Source organism: Oryctolagus cuniculus, chromosome 8 (genome assembly GCF_051225735.1).
Source record: "Oryctolagus cuniculus isolate XC-2025 breed Fujian yellow rabbit chromosome 8, ASM5122573v1, whole genome shotgun sequence".
Taxonomy (NCBI): Eukaryota; Metazoa; Chordata; class Mammalia; order Lagomorpha; family Leporidae; genus Oryctolagus; species Oryctolagus cuniculus.
In genome coordinates, this window is record NC_142874.1 from 82,285,542 (window position 1) to 82,310,238 (window position 24,697).

The window sequence follows — 24,697 nt, forward strand, 5'->3', positions numbered from 1 at the left end:
ACTTCAATGTAGGCCCTTGCACAGTTTCCTACTGAAATTCTAAAAATGTCTTAAATGCCAGTTAGTTTTCATCAGGAGAATAGGAAAATGACCATGTATACTCAGCTATACCTACCAAAAAGTACTATTTCTATTGTTTCCCATTCTTAACAATTAAGGCCATCAACTTGTTTTTAAACTACTGTCTCTCAGCTTCAAACCTACTCTTTGAAATTCCCAACTTGACTCTCACTAGGATTAAACATGACAATAGGTCTGATCTGATTTCATCTTCATTTAAAAAAAAATCATCTATTATTTTTCACTTCATGTTTCTGTGTGGGAGCAAACTGTTGAAATCCTTACTTAATGTATACTAAGCTGATCTTCTGTATATAAGATAATCGAAAATGAATCTTGATGTGAATGGAAGGGGAGAGGGAGTGGGAAAGGGGAGGGTTGTGGGTGGGAGGGACGGTATGGGGGGGGAAGCCATTGTAATCCATAAGTCGTACTTTGGAAATTTATATTCATTAAATAAAAAAAAAAAAAAAAGAAATTCTGCAAACGTTTCTGGTTCCCTGTTAGGCTCTGCCAATAAATGGGCCAGGAAGACACTGCGCATGTGAAGGACGAAGGAACATGCTCTTGTTTGCTTCAGATGAGTCTCTTTTGCTTTTTTAAATATGTTTTTATTAATTTGAAAGGCAGAGAGACAGAAAAGAAAGAGCTCTTTCATCCTCTGCTTCATTCCCCCAAGTGCATGCAACAGCTAGGGCGTGGGTCAGTCCAAAGTCAGGAGCCACGAAATCAATCCAAGTCTCCAGGTGGGTGGCAGGGACTTAGTATTTACCTATCATCTGTGGCTTCCCAGGGTGCACATTAGTAGGAAACTGGAATTGGGGAGTTAGAGATAGGACTGGAACCCTTTTACTCTGATATGGGATGCAAGAGTACCAAGCAACATCGTGATCACTGCATCTTGTCTGCTATCCCAAAGACACCCATTTGTTTCTTGATCCTGTTAGTCTTACTCTTGCAAAAGTTTTTCACTTGGGCTACAGTAGGATCTTCTAGTAGCTGCAGCTGATTGCAATCTGCAAGTTTCCCAACACTTGTAGAACCTATCTCAATGTGCCTTCTTGATATACCAGTTTCAACCTGTGGGTACCTCTTCCTGAGTTATCTGGTTGTTCTCTCTTCTGATGCCAGACACCAGCACCAGTTGAACACTGACTCATTCTCAGAAGTCTGAGTTTTCAGGTCCGGAGGGCCTTTTCTCAATATTGTTAGGTTCGGTAATTCTATTTCTTTTCTTTGCTGCCTCAGTCTTGGGAGGGTGTCTGCTCCTGGTTGTTGCTATTTTAGTATAGTGTTTTTTGTTTGTTTGTTTGTTTGTTTTTGTTAAAACTTTAGCATACATTAGAATCCCTTGGAGGGATTGTTAAAGCAAAGACTGCTGGGCCCAGGACCTGTGTGGCAGGGGTGAGGCTTGTGGTCTGAGAATCTATATCTGACAAGTTCACAAAGTGAGGTTTATGATGCTGGCTTATTGATCCCCCTTTGAAAAGCACTGCCTTAGTGTCTTCTTTCTGCCTTTTCTATTTTTCAATACCTACTAACAATTACATATATTAAATCATCTTGGTTAAAGTCACTGGTGCTGTTTCTCTATTCTCAATAGACCCTAGTGCAACCACAAAGGAGAAACTATGTCATGTAGGTGACATTAATTTTAACTCTAATTTATTAAATTTATTTTTTAGGAATGATGATTCAAATAATTATTGAACATCCACTTGTTCATAGTAGGTACAAGACAGAGAATTACTCATATGTTAAAAAAGCATTTACATAAGTGGTTTCATGGAATAACAAATATTAACTACCATTAAATATGCTCTCTAGGCCAAAGGAAAGCAAAACTATTTTAGAAATGGAGCATTACAAAAATCATCTGCCACAAAGAGCCAATGATTCTGAGGAAGCTTTAAAGCACTCGTCAAAAACCTGAATGAAATTTACATTCTGTTAGTAGAAACCAAAGCTTGATGGTTTCAGTCTTCAATCAATAATGAAAAATATTTCTCATTCTAAAAATAAGGGCTATTTTCTATTCTGTATATATACTTTAAAATACAACTTTTCTAATTTTTTGTTTGAAGTCATTAGACAAAATGATTTTCAATATGACTCTAAGAAGTGGACATTTCCCACATACTAGTAATTGATGTAGAACACAGTACCACTGGGAATGATGAAATACTGGAAAAATGAAACTCAGTAGGGCATCATTGTTAAGTCTTTATTATGTGTTGGAGTCAAAATTACTTCTGAAGTATGCTTATATATAATTTAAAAGTTTTAGATTTTTATTTCTATCATAAAAACAATGGGAAAAATAATATGCTGAAAGCTATTTAGGGAGTTTAAATTCAGGCTGTAACACTTCAATCAGCAGAGCGAACTTTACCAAATTCACTTTCCTGGAAATGGATTTATATGATTATAAATGGATTTATATGATTTTTTTGATGCTGATAATTTCATCTTGTTATAATTGCTTATCTTTCCTTTAAAATTGATTTCTTAATTATTTTTTTCCTTTACTGATGATGTGCTATGGCTGAATTAATTTTACATTTCTCAGCTTCCTGTACTTTTAGGTGTTCCATGGAATTATACATTAAAAAAAAAAGGACATGTTCGTACCTAATGGCAAACTTTTCTTTAGGGTTGAATTTGAAGAGTTCTTGATTTAGTTAGCAATTCTTCTGGTACCTTATCCCTTTCTACTTCTGCATTTAACATTGTTAATATTGTTTCTGGCCTTTGTTTTTTACTTTTAATTATTTTTTTTAATTTCCCAATTTCTTTTATTATTCTATGTACTCCTTGTTACTGAAGATTCTTAAGACTGTTTTCAGTATTTGTGTGATTTTAGGAAAGAGAGAAGTTCCCCAATTGATATGACAGTAAGCTGTGAAGATTTTATTTTAAATTCTTGCTGAAATGAATTAAATCTACAAATGCAGACTTACAGATTTTTTCAGCGGAAGAAGTAGTTACAACATTTAAATCATGGTGGAGAATTAGTTAACCTTCAGAAGCCAGGTAAAGAGACAGCAGTGATCACATTGCCTCAGACTCTGTGAACAACTGGGACAGGACTAGAAGTGGAAACCCAGTAAGGTTGGGTCTGGGCTGGGTAAGCTGTGGTATCTGTGGTCTGCTTTTTCCTCTTTTTTATTATTAAAAAATTCAAGTACACACAAAATTAGAGAGAACAGTATAATGAGTCCCTCTATGCCTATCAACCGGATTAATAATTACTAAAATTTTGCTACTTTATTGTAGTATGCTTTAATGTGGTCAACCTACTGGAGAGGGGAAAAAAACTAGAAGAATACCTTTAAAAAAGTAACATGCTTTCACAAATGAAGTGCTCTAGAAACATCTGAGACATCCAACAATTAATTGGATAGAAAGCTCAAACAATCTTGAAGGAAGACACTTAAGACAGAAAAAAGGCACTATTCGTTTATCAGTAAGATTTCAATCTTATTACATTATTCTGTATCTAGGATGTCCCCTCAAATACTACAGATTTTTTGTTTGTTTTTTAGTTCCCATTTACTTGTTTACTCCCTAAATGCCTGCAACAACTGGGACTAGAACCTGCCAAAGCCAGGAAACATAAACTCAACCTGGGTCTCCTAAGTGAGTGGCAGGGATCTAATTGCTTGAGCCATCACCATGGCCTTCCAGGGTTTACACGGAAAGGAAGCTAGAATCAGGAGCCAGAGCGGGTATTGAAACCAGTCACACTGCTACCTTAACCACTAGACTAAATGCCTCTCACAGTGTTAAAGGGTACAAACTCTGGTGTGCTGATAAATGTTTAACAATAGGCTCTGTGAGGAGTGAGGGGAAATCCTTATTTCTAGCATTTACCAAAACTGTAGTGTTTTCCAATTTGCATTGTTAGAACTATCATTGTGGCCAATTTTAAGTTACTGACTGCCAGTTTGCAGGTTGCCGGAAAAAAAAAAAAAGAACAGTTGGCTTATAACGTCTGGTGGCAACCAGCACCAGCATTTCACTGCAGGAATAGTAGTTGAGGTAAGTTGTGATACAGATTTGCATGGTAATAATCAATGAGTTTGATCCCTGCTTTCCATCAGTTGGTGGTGCTGGCATCTCATAAGGGTGCTGTTTCGAGTCCCAGCTGCCCCTCTTCTGATTCAGCTCTCTACTTATGATGTGGGTAAGGAAGATGGTCCAAATGCTTGGGTCCCTGCACCCGTGTTGGAGATCCAGAAGAAGCTCCCAACTCCTGGCTTTGGATCAGCCCAGCTCCAACCCTTGTGGCCATTTCGGGAGTGAACCAGAGAATGGAAGACATCTCTCTCTGTTTCTCCCTCTCTCTGTCTATGACTCTACCTCTCAAATAAATAAATAAAATCTTAAAAAAAAATACAGGATGACCTAGAGGACATGAAGGAAAGAATGAAATGCAAATGGCACAGAACTACCACAAGTCACAGCATGTTGGTTTTTCTGGTCTGTCTCATGCAGATATCAAAAGGCATCCAACTCAATAATTTGTAGAAATTCCTACTGACAATAAAGTTTAAACTTCCTGGTTGATCTGTGTGGAAGAAGTGTTCTTTCAATGCTCCTTTTTTTTTTTCCTACTCTGACAGGCAGAGTGGATAGTGAGAGAGAGAGACAGAGAAAGGTCTTCCTATTTGTCGTTGGTTCAACCTCCAATGGCCGCCATGGCTGGCGCTCTGCGGCCAGCACACCGCGCTGATCCAAAGGCAGGAGCCAGGTGCTTCTCCTGGTCTCCCATGGGGTGCAGGGCCCAAGCACTTGGGCCATCCTCCACTGCCTTCTCGGGCCACAGCAGAGAGCTGGCCTGGAAGAGGGGCAACCGGGACAGAATCCGGCGCCCCGACCGGGACTAGAACCCGGTGTGCCGGTGCCGTTAGGTGGAGGATTAGCCTATTGAGCCACGGCGCCAGCCCTCAATGCTCCTTCTTAGAAGGCTGTAATCCTAAAGCAAGTGACTAACATATCCTGCCTTGACTATTCCAATAGTTTCCCTCCCCCTCCTCCTCCTTCTTTTCTTCTTTTTCTTCTTCTCCTTCTTCTTTAAGATTTATTTATTTATTTAAAAGGCAGAGTTTAGAGAGAGAGAGAGAGAGAGGGAGAGAGAGAGAGAGATCTTTCATCTGCTGGTTCACTCTCCAAATGGCTGCAACAGCTGGAGTTACGCTAATCCAAACCCAGGAGCCAGAAGCTTTTTCTGAATCTCCCACGTGGGTGGCAGGGGCCTAAGGATTTGGGCCATCCACTGCTGTTTTCCCAGGGGCACCAGCAGGGAGCTGGATTGGAAGTGGAGCAGCAAAGACCCCATATGGGATGCCGGCATCACAAGTGGGAGCTTTACCTGCCCTCCAAGTATCTATGCAATACTGTAGCACACTTCTTTTAGTTCCCCTATAATCTAAATAACCACACTGTAGCCACAGTGATCCTTTCAAACTGCAAATCCAATCCTGCAATTTCCACCCTACTTTTAGGATCAAGGCCAAAATCTTTAACATGCTCTCTGGGGTTCTGGCTTCCTTCTAGGTCTCTTGCCTCATTCTTTCTGTTATCAGCCTCTTTCTTTCTGTGGTTTGGTCACACAAGATCTTCTTTCAGTTCTTCTAATGGGTCATGCTCTTGCCTGCCACAAGTATTTGTGCATGCTGTTTTTTCTAAAACACTCTTTCTTTTCTCCTTTGTATAGATAAGTCATGCTTTTCTTTTAGCCTGAGCTTAAGCCTTAGTTCTGTCTCATAGCATCAATAATGCGGTTTTAATGCATTCTAAGTCAATAAGTGTGGGTATGTGATTATTTGTCTAATGTCTATTTGTACCGTAGGCTCCATGATGCAGGGCATATCTATTTTTTCTGAGTATTGATATCCTTTGATATCAGTATAGCAGTGTAGTATTACAGAGTTAGTGGCTTAAGATACAAATATCATAGTTCTGTAAATTAGAAATCATGTTGGCAGGAATGTTTCTGGAGGTTCCAGGGGAGAAATCTATTTTCTATCTTTTCCAGCTGTTATAGGCGGCCCAGGTTTTGTTTTTTTTTTTTTTTTTTTTTGGCTCCTGGATTCCTTCTTCCATCTTTAAAGCTAGCAAATGGATCTCTCCGAGCATTTTTCCTATAGTTAATATCTCCCTCTGACCACATTAGGTAAAGGTTTTCTACTGTGAACAACCCATGTGATTAGGTTGTTTCCCTGGGTAATCCAGGATACTCTCCCCTTAAAGTTAATTACATCAAAAAAGTTCCTTTTCTTGTATAAGTTACTATATTCACAGGTTCTGAGAATTAGGATGTCTCTCTTTCGGGGAGACTCTTATTCTGCCTACCAGAGTATTTTACTATAATTGTTTATATACTTATAAATTATTTATATGTAAATTATGTATCTATTTCCTTTCACTAGTTTTCAACTCACTAATGAGGCCATTAAAGATAAGAGCCATGTTTTACAAATTTTAACCTTAGTACTTAGTGTACTATGCCTAGCTTTCTGTAGGTTTAAATATTTGTTGAACAACAGAAATATCATACAATAACAAATTAAGATTAAAAATCCACAATAAAAACAAAACTTAAATGTAATATCTATATTCATTTTATTTTCCCAAGAGCACAGTGTGAAATATATTTTTAGATATTTATAAATAAATTCTAGACTAAATTACAGGGTATGACAGCTGCTAGCTAAAATTTACATGCTCAGTTTAATTCCTAAGTCATTGTATTTTAAGAGCAGAGACTACTAAGTACAGATACTCATCTGGGTCCCTGAATCTCTCTGATGTTTGTAGTAAGGTATTCTCACTAATGGTATAGTAGAAAAGCTGACACTGAGTGCCTACTACATACGAGGCACTGGGCTTTACATGCATCACCATCTTTGACCTTTCTGACAATCTGTCAGGGAGACACTATTATTTCTCTCATTTACAGATAAGAAAACCATAAAGTTTCAGAAGAGTTAAACGTCTAAACATTGTCCTGTACTTAGTAATTAATGGATCTGTGAAACAAACCTGGACGTTCTCACTCCAGAACCCCACACCATTAAACATCCCACTATCCTCCTTTCAATTATTAATATATTATTAATAGCTAACATCTACCTAACGCTGCTCAAATGTTTTATATATTTCCCTTCTGAAAAGAAGAGCTGTGGAAACACATTTTTCATTTTCCACAGAATGAGTGCCTTTAACACAACAAAATGAACATCAGTATCTTTTTGGCTTTCTGTCTTTTCTCATAAAAATAAGTTTATCATGCAGAAAAACTGTTCAAATCTTAATTTTTATCATGTGTAAAAATTTAAACAATGGGCCGGCACCGCAGCTCACCAGGCTAATCCTCCACCTAGCGGCGCCGCCACACCGGGTTCTAGTCCCGGTCAGGGCGCTGGATTCTGTCCCGGTTGCCCCTCTTCCAGGCCAGCTCTCTGCTGTGGCCCGAGAAGGCAGAGGAGGATGGCCTAAGTGCTTAGGCCCTGCACCCCATGGGAGACCAGGAGAAGCACCTGGCTCCTGCCTTTGGATCAGCGCGGTGTGCTGGCCGCAGAGCGCCAGCCATGGTGGCCATTGGAGGGTGAACCAACGGCAAAAGGAAGACCTTTCTCTCTGTCTCTCTCTCTCACTATCCACTCTGCCTGTCAAAAAAAAAAAAAAAAAAAAAAAAAGAGAAAATTTAAACAATGGGGGCAGTGTTGTGGCACAGGTTAAGCCATTGCTTGTGATGCTGGCTTCCCATATGGGCATTGTGTTCTAGTCCAGGCTGTTGCACTTTAGATCCTCCTTGCTAATGTGCTTGGGAAAGCAGTTAAAGAGGGTCCTAGTACTCGGGGCCCCTGCACCCATGTGGGAGACTCATTTGGAATTCCAGGCTCCTGGCTTCTGGCTTTGGCCTGGTCCAGCCCTGGCTCTTGCTGCCATTTGGGGAATGAAACAGCAGATAGAAGATCTCCCTACCTCTCTCTGTAATTCCACTTTTCAAATAAGTAAATAAATAAATCTTCCAAAAATTTTAAGAAAGGTAAAGCTATTTATAGCTGATTAGGACAATTTCATAGCTTTTTAAGTTGTGACTAGAATTCAGATTCAAATCTGGAAAAAAGAAAAAACTCCAAGCAAAAATTAAGAGTTATACTTGGCAGAATCACAGTACAGCAACCCTTCCCTGTCGCTCCCCCAAAACAGCCTGCATACAGAAAATACTACATAGTACAGAAATGCAGAGGGAGGGAGATATTTCCCCTGTTCTGACTTTGATCATCACTTTGTGTCTTTGCCAAATTTTATTCCTTATATGTATGACTTCAATGGAAGTACATTTATCAAACACACAGCTTCCTTCAGAGTTACACAAATACAACATGCACACTGAAATATGTTCTTACCAAAATAGTGACATGATTCATTTTCTGTCCAAGGTTGAAGACATACATAAAAATAAAGGTGTTATCAATGTAAGGAATAGCCTAGTGGTTAAGTCACCAGTTGGGATGCCTGCATGCCATTTGGATTGCCTGGGTTTGAGTCACAGCCCTGCTCCCGATTTCAGCTTCCTTCTAATGCATACCCTGGGAGGCAGCAGGTGATGGCTCAAGTAGTTGGGTCCTACCACCTATGTGGTAGAGGAGTAAACCAGTGGATGAAGCTCTCTGTCTCTACCTCTCAAACACAATAAATAAAAGTATAAATGCATGTGTGTGTTTTAATTCAAGTTCTTAAAAGATACTAAAAATTAATGATGAGAAATTAAAAGTGGCACCTTAATCAGAAGATTTCTTAGAAGGATCCTTATAAATAATTAAACTAAAAGTCTCCTACTTAGAATCAAGGAATAAAGAGTTTAAGTCACATAACCTATTAAAAAATACAGTCTTCAGAAACAAATAGCAGAGATTCGAATTCTGCTATCACATATCAGCTGTGTGATACAGGGCAAATTATTTAACCATTGATCATTGGCTTCTCCATCTACAAAAAAAACATCAGAATTCCTATCTCACAGAACTGTTGTGACAGAATATGAGGAAGCATACAAAAAACTTCTTGAATATGCATAATATGCCCCCAAAGTTGATAATATTGTTACTGTGGTTTTAGTAGAATTGATGTCTTATGATTTTTACTTCTATTCTTTCTATTGTACCATGTTGCCTGAGATAATTAATGTACCTTAGTGATAATCTTTCTCATGATAATTAAATTCAGTTGTGTTTTGCTTCAAGTGTTATGACAATTTAATAATGTAGAAACTGAGGTGGGATGTTTTCTATGGAACAACCATAGATAACAACCTTATCCATGGAATGACCTGTGCACATCGTCTTGATAAAACTTCTGTGTGTTCTCTTCTGCAAAAGCACAATTTACATTCTACACACAGACTTTCCCTGAGTGGCTGACACTTTAATATTCATTTTCAATAGTTTTTAATTAATTAATTAATTTTAATGATGAGATAGAGAAACAAATGCTCAGGAATAGGAAACTCAATCAAGGTCCCCCACTTGGCTGGCAGGGACCCAATTACTTAAGCCATCACCTCTGCCTTTCATGGTGCACATTAGCAGGAAGATGCGATCAGAGGTGGAGTTGCGACTCAAATTCAGGTACTCCGATATGGGACACAGGGTTCCCAAGTGATGTCTTAACTGATACTCCAGCTGCCCACCCCACTATCAACTGTTTTCTTTCTTTCTTTCTTTCTTTCTTTTTTTTTTTTTTGACAGGCAGAGTGGACAGTGAGAGAGACAGAGAGAAAGGTCTTCCTATTTGCCGATGGTTCACCCTCCAATGGCCACCACAGCTGGCGCTCTGCAGCCGGCATACCACGCTGATCCGAAGGCAGGAGCCAGGTACTTATCCTGGTCTCCCATGGGGTGCAGAGCCCAAGCACTTAGGCCATCCTCCACTGCACTCCCGGGCCATAGCAGAGAGCTGGCCTGGAAGAGGGGCAACTGGGACAGAATCCGGCGCCCTGACCGGGACTAGAACCCGGTGTGCCGGCGCCGCTAGGTGGAGGATTAGCCTAGTGAGCCGCGGCTCTGGCCAACTGTTTTCTTGTGTGCAGTATTACAATGGTATTACTGTTGTACTACTGCATATTCTTAAATATGTACTTGCAAATATACTCATTTTGCCTGCCGGCAATTTATTCTACTTTCTTCAACCAGTAGCACCTTGAATTTCCTTGGGGAAATAATTACCTATCCACTCTTAGTTCATGTGTTATTTGAATATGTCAAATTTCCCCAGTCAGAACATTTCATTTACTTAGAAACATTATTGATTAATAAATGAGCATGTAATACAAGACAGACTCTATCCAAGACTTTTGTTGTAATTACTGAAAAAGGAACACTTAAAAAAGAATAAAACAGTTATTAGTTAACTGGTAATATGTAGAACATCTTATTACTATGAAGGGAAAGCTTGCTTAAGAATGAGGCTGTAAAGTAAAGTAAAGTGAAGCCAAGCCAAGCCACAAAATGGATAGAGACAGAGTTCCACTGATATCATTTGAATATCATTAAAGCCAGTAAGCATGTAGATCTCGGCTCTTTTGATTTTTAAAATTTTTTTTAATTAAAAAAAATTTTTTTTGACAGGCAGAGTTAGACAGTGAGAGAGAGAGACAGAGAGAAAGGTCTTCCTTCCGTTGGTTCACCCCCTAAATGGCCGCTATGGCAATCTCGGCTCTTTTGAATAAAATGAGCCAATAAATTGTTTTAAAATCTAATAGGATTTGCATTTTTGTCACTTGGAACCAAGGGCTAGCTATGGTGATTAAAAAAAGCTACCATTTAATCTTCATTTATTTCAGTCAGTGTTTTTACCCAAAGCCTGTGTTCTTAACTATAGTGCTTACTACTTCATCATTATTTTGATTTTATTGTTACTAACAATTGTTAACCTGTAGAATGTATTACTAATATTTAAAAAATGTAATGGGTATCAGCAAAATGTAAACATTTTGTTAAGATTTATTTATTTATTTTTTATTTCAAAGGCAGAGTGACAGAATGAGCCAGAAACAGAGAGAGGGAGGGAGAGAAAGAAAGATCTACCATTTGCTGGTTCACTCCCCAAATGGCTACCACAGCCAGGGTTTTGTCAGGAACCAAGAGCCTGGAACTCCATATGGGTCTCCCACATGGGTGGCAGAGGTCCAACTATTTGGACCATTATCTGCTGCTTTCCCAGATACATTAGCAGGGAGCTGATTGGAAACATGGAAGCTGGAACTTGAACTGGTACTCAGATATGGGATATCAGCGTTCGAAGTGGCAGTTTAACCTGCTGTGCCACAAGGTGGGGCCCAAGTGGAAACTTTTAAATGGAACTTTCTAAAAATCATTTTTAAATACTACAAAAGAATACATGGATAAACGGTTGATGCAAATACTTGAACATAAAAGAACACAAAGTAAAAACTGGGATGCTGTTCTCTCCTAGCCATTTTTGATTGACTTTCCATAGCTATCAAGTTAATGCCAGCCTCAACAATGTGAACTTATGGAAATAACTAAGGAAAGTTAACTATTACAAAATACAGGTCAAGGTGCATAACAAGCAAAAGGGAAACAATTTTTGGGTAGCAGAGTAGTTTGCAAATTGAGGCTTATTGAACCAATGGATGAGTAACAATTCTACATTTTCTCGCTGCAACTTCTCCTTTCAACTAATTTGTTTGATAACTTCCATTCATTGTTTTACAACTTCACTGTAGTCTGCTGACTTCAGAGACTGGTCAGTGCTTGTATTTAAAGCTGTGTGCTATTGAGGCTTTTGTCTTATGTCCATGGGCCTATGGAGCAGCATGCAGAATGCTTTCAAGTCTACCCCACATCCTGATGTGATTGCTCCTGAGTGGGTGCAGCCCAGCATATGAGCTCCCCTCTCCTGATCTTAAGAGCAGATTCTTTCCCTGGTTCTCTCTTTAAAACTTTTAGCTGCTTTTGATGTGACAGATAATAGAGATACTAACTTTCTTTTAATTGCTCTTTACCAGATAGGTATAGGAATACTTTAAAAAGTTTATGGAAAAATTCAGTTAAAAGATTAAGCTTATTTTGGTGCAAAAAATTTTGAAATCGTAAATATTGTTTTCAACAACAAAATTAGGTTGGAGTTCTCTACTCTCTTTACCAAAGTCAGTGCTCTCAGGCAGATTATGAAGCTCTTCACCTTTATGGTTTGTTTCTTCTCCTGGGCAGAGCTCCTCTTCCATCATTGCTCTGCTGGAGCTAGAGGGAATGGAGGGAATAGATAGGAACACCAGAGGTCTAATTCTCTAGGGTGAAACTGTGGCCCTAGGATGCAAGTCGGGGAGAGTGAACCCCATCTTCTTTGCCATACATGCTGAGGTGGAGCTTCTGTAACACAACACTGTGAGGTGGAGGTAACAGAGTAGGTTTTGCCTCAAATGCCACAAATACTCATGTTCTTACCAAAATTTAATAGGTTTCCTTGAATGAATGTCTCCATTTGCTATATGCCCTTAGGATAATTCCTATACTTTAAAAGATTGTTTTATTTGTTTTTTCTTAATAGTTTTTATCAGTTGAATCCTGCACTGTGGTACAGCAGGTTAAGCAGCTGGTTGAGATGGATGCATCCCTATCACAGCCAGTTGGAATCACGGGTGCTCTGCTTACTATCTAGCTTCCTTCCAATGTGCCTGGGAAAGAACTGGAAAATGGCCCAAGTGCCTGGACCTCTGCCACCCACATGGGAGACCTTAATAGAGTTCTGGCCTCCTAGATTTGGCCTGATCCAGCCCTGGCTGATGTGGCCATTTGGGTGAATGAACCAATGTGTGAAAGCATTCTCTCTCTCTGTCCCCCATCACCACATATGCACTCAGCCTTTTAAATAAATTTTTTAAAAAAGTCTTCACCAGCCAAATTGTTGCTTTGCTGGGGAGAGAATCTGACAAATCTCTTTCTTCATTTTTCTGGAAGTCCTACTAGAGTTGTTACTGGACATGAATTACTCTTGATAGTGAACTGAAGGGCAGTTTCTGCAGTGCTGCACCACAGGATGTTAGATGGCTGGGAACTAGTTTGTTCCTCTCAGTCCCGGGGCTGTAAGCACTATTATTCTTCATAAGTTGTGTGACAGTCAAACTCTGGGTACAACAAAAAAATCTGACTTTTGAGGATCCATTTAATTAGTTGGTCCTTTGACAGTTAAAAAAAATCCTTAAATGTTTGCTTATTCTTATATTAAAGTTTAAATGGATAAAACAAATGGCATACTTTTTCTCTTTCCTCATTATCTTCTCTCAATCACTATTATATAGGCAATTTTCTTTCTTTGCTCAACAGAGTCTATCAAGTACTTTAGCTGGCAATTAACTCATTTTTTCATTAAGCCTAAGGAAAGTTAATAAGGAAATTTAAATCTTAGAATAGTCCTGTTTTTCTTTACTTGCCTTCAGTACATTAAATACCACAGCCAAATTTGTCTTTTAAAACCAATTTTTAGCATAATTAAAATAATTTCTATCAGCCTTTATTATCTTCCAGAAAAGTTATCATTTTATGGAACCAATTCTGTCCAATTAACATTTTCCTGGTGCAAATAATGTATTAAATATACAAGACTACATTCTTTGCTTCCAAAAGCTAATTATCTAGTGAGGAAGTTAGCATTCCTTTACAAATAATTGTATTTTAAGTCAGGTTGTGATGAGTGCTTAAGAGTGCAAAATCTTGGCATTTGTTTCCAAAAAGGTCAACTGTGAAAATATTAAATAATGAGAGCTGACAAAAAAAAAAAAAGAAAAGAAACACAACCTAATATAGTATGCTTAACTGCATTTGAATTGTTATATAATAGGACAGCTGTGTATACCACAAACTGATTCTGTGGTTGTCAAAAACATCTTTACTTCAGCATTGAGTCACTTGCAAAGACTCGTTTCTTGCTTTTTATTCCTCTTCATCCTAAAGGCTAGCCCTATGAAGATATACTCTGAAATAAGTAAGTCTTAGCAAGTAAATAACATTTAAATTAAATTTTAACACATTTCAAACATATTTATTAATTAAAAATAACTAACCACTTGAATATGTAGTATCTGACAAGCAATGTTAAGTACATTGATCTTTACATAAAGAAAATTGAAGAAGAGAGATGGCATAATTTACTCATGCTCATCTAACTACTAGTAGAATGAAGACACACATTTAGGCAATCCAGCTCTGAAGCCTATGTCCTAAAGTCCTATACCATGAGTAATCTTCAAAAAATTCATGAACAGTGTGAATTATGAAAAGTATGCATAGATTTCAAATTTAATTCACTGTTACCACAGACTTTTTGAAGTATTGACTTATACGCTTCTTTACAACAAAACTAGATTTGTGATCATTCATATTCTATTTTAATGTACCAGTTTTATATAGCAGTTCAAATAGTTACACTTCTTTTTTTTTTTTTTTTTTTTTTTTTTTGACAGGCAGAGTGGACAGTGAGAGAGAGAGACAGAGAGAAAGGTCTTCCTTTGCCGTTGGTTCACCCTCCAATGGCCGCCGCGGCCGGCGCACCGCGCTGATCCAAAGGCAAGAGCCAGGTGCTTCTCCTGGTCTCCCATGGGGTGCAGGGCCCAAGCACTTGGGCCATCCTCCTCTGCCTTCCCGGGCCACAGCAAAGAGCTGGCCTGGAAGAGGTGCCATCGGGAAAGAATCCGGTGCTCCGACCGGGACTAGAACCCGGTGTGCCGGCGCCTCTAGGTGGAGGATTAGCCATTGAGCTGCGGCGCTGACCTACACTTCTTTTTATTCACTTACATTCAGCAAAAATAATAAATATTTTTTAAAAGTGGTTTTGTGGTTTTTATATGTGGTTCACTATACAGTATAGCATATTTAAGGTAGTTTAATCATAAGCCTAAATTCTACTATTTATACTACTAAGCACAAAAATGGATTTGACCCTGTAACATATACCTTTCCATTCTGAAAACTGTTAAACAGAGATCCTGGTTGGTTCTAGAACACTTGTGTATTAGGCAAATCACACTTTCTTTTAGGACAAAAACCAAAGCAAAGGTACCATGAGAACAGTGGCACCAGACAGTACTGGAGGCATTAACTAGAAGAGAACTGCTTTTTAAAAGCACCGAGTTTACCACTAAAGGAGCTGCTCTGGCAGTTTGACAATAATTTATTGAAAGAAGCCCTAACATTATGACTTTGTGAATACCTTTCATTTCTAAATTAAACTTTGGGATAGGAGTTTTAAGTTCGTACTGAGGCCAAGCCTTAAGGAAGTTTGAAACTGTATTTGATTATGCTGTAATATATACATGTATGTTTTTCCAATATTAGATTTGAAGAAAAAAATGTGTTATTATATCTAATAAAAGTATGCACACATGTGAACCATCCTTACTAGAATTAAGTTTCTTTTAAAATTAACTAATTCGGACTGGTATTGTGGTGTAGCAAGTGAAGCTGCTACATGCAATGCACGCATCCCATATGGGTGATGGTTCATGTCCTGGCTACTTCATTTCTGAACCAGTTCCCTCCTAAAGGCCTGGGAAAAGCAGTGGAAGATAGCCTAAGTGTTTGGGCACTTGCCATCCACGTGAGGGATTGGATGAAGCTCCTGGCTCCTGACTTCGGCCTGCCACAGCCCTGGTCATTGAGGCCATCTGTAGAGTGAACTAGCAGATGAACAGATCTTTCTCTGTCTCTTCCTCTCTATAACTCTGACTTTCAAATAAATAAATAAATAAATAAAATCTTTAAAAATAAAATAACTCATTTCTTATTAAGAATTATAATGGTATTTTGTCTTATAGTAAGTTAACTGAACTTAGGACTCTGATAATTTTTCAAAAAGCTATAAAAATTCCAGTGACTTGGCTTGTTTTTCTTTTTGTAGTTCTGAAATAACCATTGCCGTGTAGTTCTTACTAAGTAAAATTCTGATTACTTATCAATGACTTGGACTAAGCTGGGAAAAATGTAACAGCTTTTAATGATAGCACTAAAGGATCTGTAGGAATCTTGTTTTGAAGATAAAGGAAAATATGTGGGTTTGTGAAATTTCTTTGACAAACAGTGTATCTACATAAAGCCACCTAATTTTATATTAGGTATTTTTAGTGGGCAGTGATATAGTGAAAATGACTAGAAATTTCTGCTGTATTTAAATTTTCTGTTGTATTTACATTCTAAAGTTATGCTCTTTTCCTCTCAGCAAGTTTTGCACCTGCACTTTATGCAAGACATGCTGTGCATGTATTTGTGGCAAGCCTGCACAGACATGAGTTGTCAGACTGATTGATGGCTGCTGACTTTCAGGAAACCACACTCAAGATTTTGATGTGTGTCACATCCTCCCTGAGTACAACTAATATTTTATTACTACATTTCAACTCTGATAATTCACAATCCTTGCTTTACAGAACATGCTGCTTCACAAAAATTAACTCTTTAGTCAATTTAAATCAAGACAGCAAGCAATAAATACATGACTTCCATGAGCAAGGTAAGTGCTGTGGGATATACCAAATAAATAACCCATACTCCCTTGTCATTAAGCTGCTTAATATATAAGGAAAGATATGCATACACATCACCATATTAAAACTTCACTAATTAAAATGAGCCATAATTTTATAACAGATTTATAGTTTTCTTTGAGAGCATCACTTCTTAGCTCAGACAACTCTTCAGTTTCCTAAACTTGTATGCTCAACTGCAAGTTCAAAGTTTCCAGGTAGATGTCTTACAGAAACCTCAAATTCAACACACCCACTATGAAACTCATAATCACGTACCCTAAAATTGGCTTTCCTACAGATAACCTTAGCTCAGTGACCGCAAAAAACCTGCAGTGCAGCTAAGAGGCCCGCTGGTCATTCTAGATGCCTGCATCTCCTTTGTCTTCTTTGCTCCTTCTCCTGCTGGCTCATTCTCCTCTGAGTTCTTGGCTTAGAACTCTGCAGAGGCTTACTGGTAAGGCCATCTTATCATTTCTTTTTACACCATATTTTCTTTCAATGGAGATGTCATCTACTCAAATGATTTTATTAATACTTATACAGTTCTACGTGCTGAAGATACTCACTTTTTAAATGATTCCCTGGCCAAGAGAAAACTGTTAGTGAAATGTCTCTAATCTTTTTAGAAGAAAAACTTCTTGTATCTTTAATTTGTTTTTCTCCATCTTCATTCAGTAGTTGTTTGTTCATTAAGCATATTAAATAGATGCATTCCAAGCACCTACTCTAGAAAAGTGCCATAAGGTGGGTGCTATTAGACTCTAGAGGGCTCACAGCCTCTAAAGAATGTCCTCAGAATCAACAGTCAGCCAGGACTGGAAATCAAGAGTATTTTGAAAACAAATTCTGAGCTCACTCAGCAAATGCACTTTTCTCTGAATAACAAATCCACCTTCTCATCTTCACCTCTTCATATCAACTAATCAAGCCTTTAAATCCTGTAGTACAAAGGAGCTGAACTACGTATTAAAAATAAATCAAACATTTAAACAAATTCATTACAAGGTCTGATTATCTTCCTTAAGAAAGGTATTCTACCTGAAGTCCATAATTAAAGACTTTTTTCTTTCACCTTTCCACAAAAGATTTAAATTTTGTTATGATGGGAACAAAAGCATACAGTAGTAATAAAATACAGAAAACTGGAGGAGGGGATGGGTAGGAATGAATTGGGAATCCAGATTGGGAAGCTATATGTTACCTCAATTACTAAGACTGAGATTCTGCAAAGTTGGCTTTACTTTCCTAGAGTGTCAAATCAAAAGGAGGGACACAGCCCAGCTGCCTTTAGGTCTCTGCTCAACTATCACCTCAGCGACACCTTACTTACAACAGCAATCATACCCCATAACCACTCTCCCTTTTCCACCTTCTCTGTTTTTACTGTTTTTTTTTTTCATAGTACTGATAACCCAGTGGTGTACAGATTTATTCATGGCTTCTCTCCCTACTATAAGATTCATGAAGGGTACAATTTAGGCCTGTTTGTGTTTGTTACTTGGTATTCCAGTCTAGAACAGTGCCTGAAAAATAGCAGGAGCTCAATAAATTCTTTTGAATATTTGAAAAGCTATCAAGAAAGTATATGCCAGTCAGAAAAAAGGGAAGAAATAACAGACACAGAGTATAAGTTTTGAAGGCAACTGATGTTCACTCAATATAATAAAATTGGAGAAATAAAACACTTTCAGTATATAACCAGGTTATTAGAGTAACCAAAGTCCTAAAATTGTAGCCATATACAGATAGTACAGACTTTCAATTTGGGGCCAGCACTGTGGCACAGTAGGTTAAGCCACTATCTTCAGTGTGGGCATCCCCTATGGGTGCTGGTTTGAGTCTCATCTACTCCAAATGCTGGCTGCTCCACTTCCGATCTAGCACCCTGCTAATGGCCTGGGAAAGCATCAGAGGATGGCCCAAGTGTTTGGGCCCCTGTACCCTCATGGGAGACCCGGATGAAGCTCCTGGCTCCTGGCTTCAGCCTGGCCCAGCTCTGGCCCTGGCAGCCATTTGGGGAGTGAACCAGTGGATGGATGATTCTCTCTCTGTAATTCTTTCAAATGAATAAATAATTTTTTTTTTTTAAAAAGAAGACTTCCATTTCCAAGCACATGCAGCTAATTTTTTAAACTCCAAAAAGAAAATATTATCATCCAGAGGCTGGCACTGTGTTATAAAAAGCTAAGCCTCTGCTTGCAATGTGGCAACGCATATAGGGCACTGGTTTGAGTCCCAGCTGTTCCACTTCCTATCCAGCTCCCTGCCAATGCATCTGGGAAAGCAGTGGAGGATGGCCCAAGTGCTTGGGTCCCTGCACCTATGTGGAAGATCTGGAAGAATCTCCTAGCTCCTGGCTATGAATGGACTGGCCCAGCTCAAGCTGTTGCAGCCATTTGGAGAGCAAATGAAACACTGGATGGAAGACCTCTGTCTCTCTCTCTCTTTCTCTGTAACTCTGCATTTCAAATAAAATAAATAAATCTTAAAAAAATTATGATCCAGAAATGTCAGAATCATTATATCTTTTTATTATATTATTGTTAAATCAGCTATAATAATAAATTATAAACAATAAAATAAATAATGTATGAAGTTTGATGTTTAACTTTTTCTTCACAAAATTACTCTCAAGTGTTTGAGACTGGGTATTTTTTATTGATACCAAGATGGTCCTACTAATTGTTTAATTTTCTATGAAAAAATCATTTCATTCATGCTCTTCTTTAAACGTAAAGTCTTAAGTTGAATGGTGTACTCTTGGGAAACTCTTAACTAGACTAAATTGCCTCTGAAACCAATGACCACTGAACACATGAAGAAAATACGCTAGAATGACATGAACAAGCAATTAGGATTTCTGTGCTGAATAAAAACTAGACAGAGATTTGGAACCCTTGGGACAACCTTCTTGTTCTCATCAAATTATGTTTTTCAGGAGTCATACTGGTGGTGGGTTAATTTAGTTACACACATATAACTCAACAGAAAGCATGTAAAAAAGAAATCAATCTTTGCTTTCCACATGTTTATAAAAAACTGCATTTCAACATGCACATTGAATGTATGCATTCAATAGTATTAAGGAAGATTAGAATTAATATTTTATAGCACAAAAAGGCAGTGTAAAAGGAAAGATCAAGTACTTTTGCAATTCACAAATTAATCTACTCCAACAGCAAATTCTGGAAATTATTTTTCTGTATTACTCTATTATCTTTTGTCTATTACTGTATTTAGAATAAGTAAAAACAAATTAATGTCTGTCTCCATGGAAAACTAGCCATTTTTTAGAACACAGTTTAGCCTTTATGGTCTTTAAACTATTTTACAAGTTTGGAAATGACAGCAATTGATAACAATTTCAAAATTATTCTTCTCTGCAAACTGATTCTGTTTCCATGAAGGTTCAGTTGATTTCTCTCTCTCTACCAGTTTCACATCCATTTGTAAATACCGTTCATTCAGTATATCTCTTCTCCAAAACTGTTTTTGGGTTTTTGATTTCTCCTTTGAATTGGCTATAATATCTGCTGAGATTCCTCCAATAATAAGCTAAATAAAATCTCTAACACATGTTCATTCTATATTTAATTAAGGCTATAAATGTATCTCTTTTTTGAAAGTTATGCCTTGGACAGCGCCACGGCTCACTTGGCTAATCCTCCGCCTGCGGCGCCAGTACCCTGTGTTCTAGTCCCGGTTGGGGTGCCAGGTTCTAGTCCCGGTCGCTCCTCTTCTAGTCCAGCTCTCTGCTGTGGCCTGGGAAGGCAGTGGAGGATGGCCCAAGTGCTTGGGCCCTGCACCCACATGGGAGACCAGGAGGAAGCACCTAGCTCCTGGCTTCGGATCCGTGCAGCGCGCCCATTGTAGCGGCCATTTGAAGGGTGAACCAACAGAAAGGAAGACCTTTCTCTCTGTCTCTCTCTCTCTCACTGTCTAACTCCGCCTGTCAAAAAAAAAAAAAAAAAAAAAAAAAAAGAAAGAAAGTTATGCCTTAACCACAAATGAAGTGGTTGATCTGAATTATACCTTATGTTACCTTTGAGTTTCATTTGGTACCTGGGTTTCTTGCTATCCTATATTCAAGAAAAATAAGAGAAAAAAAAGTGCAAGACTATATCAACTACATACCAGTTACTACTCCCAGTTCCTGTTCGTTATCCTTTCATCTTTCTACTGTGGTGGTTTTTAAATACAGCACATCAAGAACTATACTTCTTGCCTACATTTTTTTTACAAGTGCTTCACAGGGATCTTTTTTTTTTTTTTTTTTTTTTTTAAGCTTACCACGCAACTAACACCACTGATCTCTTTTTTGTTGATTCTGACAGGAGAGTGTGTTTCTGTTACACACGAAGTCCAAGCTTCTCCCTCTTCAGAACTAATCTGTCACGGTAATTTCAACTGGGAACACACACTGCTTTGAAAAAAAACATCTGTTGAATTTTTACCAGCAGTGTCTTTTTGGATAGCAGTTCTGACAGACTCCTTACTGGCTCAGAGATGCCAAAATAATTTTCTGAAGCATTTGCCATATCATGTTGTCTCTGTTCTCCCAGAGATTATGTTTTAGAATGCCTTCAGAGGGCAGTGTGGGGAGTGGTAGAGAATAAACATGTTAACAAAAACATAAGGTAATTTCATATAGGAAAAAGAGCTTTGGGGAAAAGAAAACAAGCAGTGGAATAGAGGAACATGGGTGAGAGGTTCTTGCCATGAAAGTCAGGGCTGGGATCTGAGGAGTAACAGATAAGCTGATGATATGAACATTTGTCAGGGGAAAATCTCAGGGAGAGTTCTGGGCAGAGGCCCTGAAATGGAATTGAGCTAGCTGTGCTAGTGCAGTGGTCTTGACTGTAATCCACAATATGAAATATATTTTATGAGTACATCCTGACCCAGTACATATAAACCAAAGTTCCAAAAAATGACACTCACCCTATGTGTGATGCAGTCTAATAATTTGTGTCTTATCTTACAATGTTCACAGTCCAGTTGATTGAAGGGCCAAACACTGGCTTTGCGGTTAAGGGATTTTAAGCATGGGTTTGAATCTCAATGCTGCAATTCACTATCAATGATACAGACTGAGTATCACTTATTTGAAATGCTTAGGAGTAGATGATTTTCAGATTCTGGATTTTTTTTTAACTTTGGAATACTGCATATATGTAATGTGATATCTAGGGGATGGGACTCGCATGTTAACAGGAAATTCATTTATGTTTCATATATACCTTACATACATAGCCTGTATCTGCCTGTTGACAGTAATCCATCACATGCGGTCAGGTGTGGAATTTTCCACTTGTAGCATCACATTGGAGCTAAAAAAGTTTCAGAATTTTGTAACATTTCAGATTTTAGATCAGAGATGTTCAGCCTGTATTTTTACTATGTTTCTTAATCTCCTTGTGCTGTATGTAGTTTGTACATATTGAAGTGGAGACAAAACATATCAGTTCATGAGGTTTGATGACACATTTCCCTCCAGGAAGAGCGAATTCATTTATACTTTCAACTGTTAGTGTATTATTATTTTATACACTATCTCATCTTTGTAATCTTTGATGATTGATAAAGGAAAAGTCTTTCTTAATTGTTTTAATTTACATTTCTTCTCCTAGTGAGGCTAGACACATTTCCCTATTCATTAGGCACTACATGTAGTTGTAGCTTTCATTTCCTATAAAATATAAAAAATTATATAATTATATATAAGAACTTAGCCACATAAAGCTTCATCTAATCTTAGCATTACAAATATCATAATTTATAACTTGTTTATTATTATATTAAAAACTTGCTTGTAATTTACTAAATGCAAAGTTTTATACTTATCTCTCAATGACCTACATGGAAACAATAAAGGCAAAACAACTTTTAGAGAGCATGTATAAAAATAAATGAGACTACTGGTTAGATCTTAGCTTTTGAAATAAGTATAAATTGAAAAATACAAAACTCTGTGTTATATTTTCATTTTAACTAAGAGGATTTAATATTTTTAAAATCATAAGTCAGGGGCGCTGGCATTGTGGCATAGCGGGTAGAGCTGCCTCCTGCAATGCCAGCATCCCATATGGGCACTGGTTCAAGTCCCAGCTGCTCCACTTCTGATCCAGCTCCCTATGAATGTACCTGGGAAGGCAGAGGAAGACGGCCCAAGTATTTTAGCCCCTGCCACCCACATGGGAGATTTGGAAGAAGCTCCTGGCTCCTGGCTTCAGCTGGGCCCAGCCCCGGCCATTGTAGCCATTTGGGGAGTGAATCAGTGGATGGAAGATCCCCCCTTTTTCTTTCTGTCTCTACCTCTCTCTTCCTGTAACTCTGTCTTTCAAATAAGTATGATAACTCTTTAAAAAAATATCACAAGTCACAGCTGGAAACATACATGAGCAAAATTATCAGATGTTCAAAAAGACACACTTGATTTAAGTTATATCTTCAAAATATTAAAACAGATTCCGATCGTAGTGGAATGGAGTGGTTACTCAGTGACAAAATAATTAAGCAAAGGGATTTTCATGAACTAATGATAGACATTAACAATGATTCATGAAGTGAAGAATGTGACTAACAAGATTCTTAATTCAAGTTGCAGTTTACAAAAGTCCTGCATTTGGTACTTTCCCTAAAATCTACCTTTTTTATGAAATGAAATCTCTGGTGACATGAGTACCTTGTGGGTGCAGTACAATATGCTAGATGCTACACAAGATGGAAGGGATTGTCTATTGAAAGTAGTCAAAATGAAATTTCTGAAAAATGATTTTTCTTCTCAATTCTCATTTTGTAGCAGTAAAAATTTCTTTTCTGCTATATGTTATTATCTCTGAAGAGCATGGGATAGGGAATTTGAAATCAAACTTATAGAATTTACATTTCATGATATATCAAAATTAAATTTTCTGCCTCTGCAGATGGTCTGCACACAATCCAAGCAAAATTTTAATCAAGACGCTAAACAACACAAATAATTTTTTGGATTAATTGGAAGAGATAATGAAAAAACTCTCAAACATAGATACTAGAAAAATTAAATCAAAGGAAATACAGTAAACTGACATATGGAAATTTATTTAATTTTCTAAATATATAATGTTTAGATGTTAAGTATTAATGATAATCTTATCCTTCATTATCCATTAAGTTAAAAATATATGCACTATGCTTTCTCTATGGTCAGAACTCTAATAAGCCGCAGTTGCTGTTAAGTAAACAGCAGCAAATAAAGCCAATCATTTCCTCTTCCCATGCCAAGATAAGGCACAGCTGCCAACGAAGTTAAATGGAAAAAAAATACACTGGATATGGGACGAATATTAGATCAGAAGATGGAAAATATCTTCTGCCTCAAGTTAATTAGAAATTCAGTGACTCTGCTCAAGTGAAACTACTCCTCCAATGTCTTATCAATTCCTTTGAACACACATGGACACATTTAATGAAGGAGAAACTTGCAAGATTTTTTTGATGACAGGAGACTGCTGTTGCAGGATAAGATGGAGATTCCATAGAACACAGAAAAGTGAAAATGGCATCACCAAGGCATAACCAAAGCTTAAAAAAGGCTTGAGTAAAGATACAGAGTTTAAACTTATGTTTCTTGGGGCAAGACTGATGTCAAGGTACTTTCAGTTTCTCCCTTTAACCTTGCTGTATCACTTCTCTTTAATAGCAGGATAACTTGTATACAGGGGAGGGTGAGTATTCTTTTTCCTATCAGATTACTGGCCTACAAGGGAAAATAAGACCAAATAAAGATCTACATTAAAAGCAACATAACTTAGGTTGATAGGTTTATTTTTCCTTGGAGAATAATCAAACAATTTATTTGATTTTCATAAGGAAATATTAATACTTTATTCAAAACTAAATAACATTTATTCTATAAATCTAAGAATTACATGTACTAAAAATACAGTTCTGTGATGTGGTTAGCTGTGGGGAATATTAAGAAGGGAACCAAAGAGAAAGATGATAAAGAGAGGTGATGAGGAAGAAATAGGGAGCTAATATTTATTGGGGGCTTTCTGTGTGCTAGGCATTTAGCATACAAAATTTCACTGAATCCTC

The 24,697-nt window shown here is 37.7% G+C and overlaps 2 protein-coding genes across 2 annotated transcripts in view; one reads left to right on the forward strand and one right to left on the reverse strand.

Moving 5' to 3' along the window:
- TIFA (TRAF interacting protein with forkhead associated domain) overlaps window positions 1-19,210 on the forward strand; it is a 122,304-nt gene extending 103,094 nt beyond the window's left edge. Inside the window, exons 4-5 of the transcript XR_016212299.1 lie at window positions 16,517-16,599; window positions 18,875-19,210. The gene's annotated coding sequence lies outside the window, so the exon portion shown is untranslated. The remainder of the gene's footprint in view (window positions 1-16,516; window positions 16,600-18,874) is intronic.
- Window positions 1-24,697, reverse strand: part of FAM241A (family with sequence similarity 241 member A) — a 35,784-nt gene that overhangs the window by 4,790 nt on the left and 6,297 nt on the right. The gene's annotated exons all lie outside the window — the stretch shown is intronic.